Genomic DNA, 4,301 nt, shown 5'->3' on the forward strand with positions numbered 1-4,301 from the left:
CTTCAAGCATGCCTACATGCACACTACGGCAGCAAAGGTGTGGTGTCTGGGAGGAGGAGTCTACCAGCTTTTGCCAACAGCATGATAACACGTGTATCAGGTGATCTGTCAGAAGCTCAGAAGAACTACTGGCTGCCTAACAGGTATTTCACCGGGGAGGAAGTGGACTGAAAAAGGAGGCGAGCCAAACCCGAGTTCCTGTTCCACAGCCAACTAAAAAAGAGTCTTGTGCCCAACAGGCAAAAAAGGCAAAAGCAATAAAACATAAAAGTAACTTGTTTTGACCGAATGGAATCTTGTGTGGCGTCAACAATGACAGGATGGTTTTATTTTTTATTTTTGTCCTGGTTTGCAAGCCATAATGGTCAGTGCTTTACATATCTACTGCATAGTACTGTGTTCTATTTGTCTGTCATTCAATGTTATATGAGATACTTCAATGGTTTCCAGTGGAAATAAGCTTAGTCTTTTCATGGATCTCCTTTTAGTAGACCTTGTACCAGTGAACTGTACCGTCATGAAACTGTACCTTTTCCTATGCAAACTTCTAATAAAGTCTTCAATCAATCAATCAATCAGTGCCTGCCCTGTCTGTCTTTGTGGGCGGAGCTACTGTAATCTCACAAAATGCTTGACCAAGTGCCAAACTTCTTTATACTTTTTTAGGCCTAATAATAGTCAAATAGCATAACTTGTTGAAACTTACATCAGTAACGTAATCAAAATGAAGTCAAATTATCAAAGTAGCCTAATACAATACAATAGCCTATTAAATATTGTAAAAATATTCCCACATTAATTTATTTAAATCATTAAAACTCCGGTCAGGTGACGCAGCCAGGGGAGTGAAAGAGCAACATGTGAGAGCAATCAAATCAAGTGCGCCAGGCCAGCTGTGGACGGCTGGGCTGGTCGACGGAGCAGAAGAAGGTCAGCAAGCGGAGGTGGCCGACTGGACACCGGGACACGCGGTGTAAAGAGAAAGAAGAAAATGTTTAATGTTGTGTGTTCACATGGCATCATCTGATTCGGTAAATTGCAGTGTCTGGCAGATGTTTAGTTGAACTGGACGTTACAGTAGCCTACTAGGCCTTATTTCACGTGTCTAATGGCGTTTGAGACGATGAGCTGTAGCAGCCTACAAAAGAAAAACAGGTGAGTGAGCTGATTTGTGTAACGTTGAACATATCCATTCTTTAGGCTATTTACTCAGCATTTCAAAAGGAAGGGTGTGTTTGACATTAGATATTACATATCTAGGTCTAACTTTGGATAGTGCGGGCCTCCAAGTCCTGCAGTTAAGTTAACCAATTAATATCTTCATGCAGCTGTGTAGCTCTGAAACATGACGGCCGTCATGTACTCTATGTTTCAGGACTAATGCAGCTGAAATGCAATGTTCTTGTTTAACTGCTGCCATGCAGTGAGAAACAAGTCTAGGCCTAGTCAAAAAACTGCAGCGAATTGCCTTTTAATAATTATGAACTCTTTGGAATTCATACATCGTCGTGGAAACTGATGGTGTGTGTGTGTGTGTGTGTGTGTGTGTGTGAGACTGACTGACAAAAATGTGCTTGTGTGTAAAGTAGCCTATTAAGACAACAACAAATTTACATTTCTGTAGGCTTTTTTAACGTTTTCCCTGCGTTACAATTAAGTGCACACCAAACAAAGTTAAACTGTCAAACTGCCTCACCACTGTCTTGATTTGTCTGATGTCGTCAAAGTCCATGACACGGGCTACTACTTAGGCTAGGCCTATGTGTTTAAATGTTGTCTAATTTAGAACATTCATATAGTCTTTGAATGATTGTTTGAAAATAACTTCAGTCAGGGGTCTTCAACGTTTTCAGGGCAAGGACCCCTTAGCTGAGAGAGAGAGATGAAGCAGGGACCCCCACAACGTATTGTATAAAATTGTGTTGCAGATTTAATATGTTCTTTGATTTCTTACAGCTTAGACATGTTTGACAGCACTGGCATCATGTTGGAGTATGTATTTTCAGACATTTAACCACTTGAACCGTCAAATACTTAAGCCTGCTCTTCTTTTCCTTCTACAAACCTGCGAGGCGTTATAAGTAAGCTTGTAGATCGGCTATTTTTGGCTAATGTTCCACTCAGAATAGGGACGATAGGCTTCATTCAAGTGGTTAATGTAAAAAACATGATCCTATCACACAAAGATTTGGGGCCCCCCTGTAGTAACTCTTGAGGACCCCCTGTTGAAGACCCCTGACTTAGGTAGTATTATGCAATTAGCCCATTAAAAGTTTGATAATCGATAACTCTTAATTGATATGAACACATATGTCATATGCCTAGTCATGCTAGAAGCATGCAACCTTAATGAACTTATTTTTAACCCACAAAATGCTGTAGGGCCTATAAAAAGAAACCAATATCTTTAGATCGGACCCAATTGAAAAGTCAATGTGTTCTTTGTCATCTATTGGCTACATTTAATTTTAACGACTAATAATAGTTTCCAATGGCAAACAGGCTTGTAATGCCAGATTATTCAGTTTAATGTTTAGCTGGTTTACCACAAAATATATAGACCAAGCAGCTACCGTATATTTACCGTCTGAGAGTTCCGACTTTCCAATAGACCGGTTTCTTGTTTACAAACATTGAGACTAAAGGCACAGCTGAATGTATCATGTAATCAATTCCCACCAATCCCCAAACCTGTTGTTTTGGTGAGCGCTGGTTTCATTGGCTAATTTTGGTACCGACCTGCGTGCGCATCTAGTTCCTTTCAGTGTAACGTGGACCAGAAACCCGTCCATATGCAGCTTTCCGAACTCTAATTTGGGGTAATGGTTTTCAGAAGTTCAGAGTGACGTCATTTTGTAATTGAACCGGACCTTTCCGACAAAAGGTTTGGTTTCGGAGAGAGTATGGACAGGCCTATAGGCCCATGTTTGTGTCTGCCTTACTTGAATAATGATGCACATCTATTATTATTGACAGGACCGATGTTAATTTTTTTAACAAGATTTCTGTCAGAGGATATGCTTCATTTACTGGGGTCCTTATTTCCTTTTACACAATCTTTTTGCCAAAAATTTCCAAACTACAGCAGATCTGCTATCTTAAAGGGGTACACACACTGGACGCGAAGGCGGCGCGGAAGCGGCGCGTCAAAAAATATGGCCCCGTTATTTTCAATAAACTAACCCACACCAGCGGCGTCAGACGCGTGCAGCCGCGGGTCTGCCGCGCCGATACACAGCTGTTCTATTTTTCCAGCGTCTCCGCGCGGTGTGAACATGTTCTCCCATGGTTCTCCAACTTCTCCCCACTGGGGGAAATGGATGTGCTGTGTGGCAGCGCGCCGCATCCAGTTGGGGTTACTGCGCGGCACTTCACGTGCGTCGATTTTCACCCCCATACGTAAGGGTTAAAGGGCACAATGGCATAATGCACATTTACTTCCCATCCCTGATTTTGATGATTACAGGCACTTATGTTGTACATACACTCATTTAAGTTACAGCCAGCCAGGCCCTTATTTCTTTTTGCTCCACCGTCTCATCATTGAGGCATGCAAAACAAAATTATGTTTGTTGTTACTTCATTTATAAAGTCACAGTTTTTGTTAATTGTATTTATTTGCAAGTACCCACAATTCTCTTTTTTTTTCTTCTAAATGCTTGCACTCAGTGAAGACAGACATAGTGATTGTCTGTCAGCATAATTTGAATGTTACATGTATGAGCTGGACATTTTTTAGGGGACCCATGCTGTTCCCAACTGTTCTATGTGAGTTTGGACCTCTATAGGACTATAATAGGAATTAAAAACTTTTACCATTTTGTGGTCTTACACTGCCACCAAGTGGGATAAAACTGTATGACATACATACCAGGGCTTGAAATCATCCAAAATTGAATCTTTTCCACCTCAAAATATAATTGGGAGCATTTGCGTGAGGGGCGGGCTGCACGCCCCATGTTTGAACACTTGCGTGTGCTTGTTCATTTGCGTGTGTAGCCTGTGTGTCTATATAGAAGAAGCAGCATTCTGCCTCTACGGGCAGATCGCTTGGAGTTGGAATAAACTCCCATGTCACCTAAAGGCCTCTCCATACTTCGACCGAAACCGCCGTTTTCGGTCAAAAGGTCCTTTTCTACCATAACATTATATCCCTCGGGACTTCTGAAAAGCATTGGACCAAACGAGAGTTCGGAAATTTGCACGTCGGAAAACACAACTCACCGAACATTTCGGTCGAAGTATGGAGAGGCCTTAAGACTAGCAGCCTCTGTAGTGTAGATCTTTAAAGCACAGCTCAA

This window comes from Nannobrachium achirus (genome assembly GCF_963921795.1).
Source record: "Nannobrachium achirus genome assembly, chromosome: 5".
NCBI classification, from domain to species: domain Eukaryota; kingdom Metazoa; phylum Chordata; class Actinopteri; order Myctophiformes; family Myctophidae; genus Nannobrachium; species Nannobrachium achirus.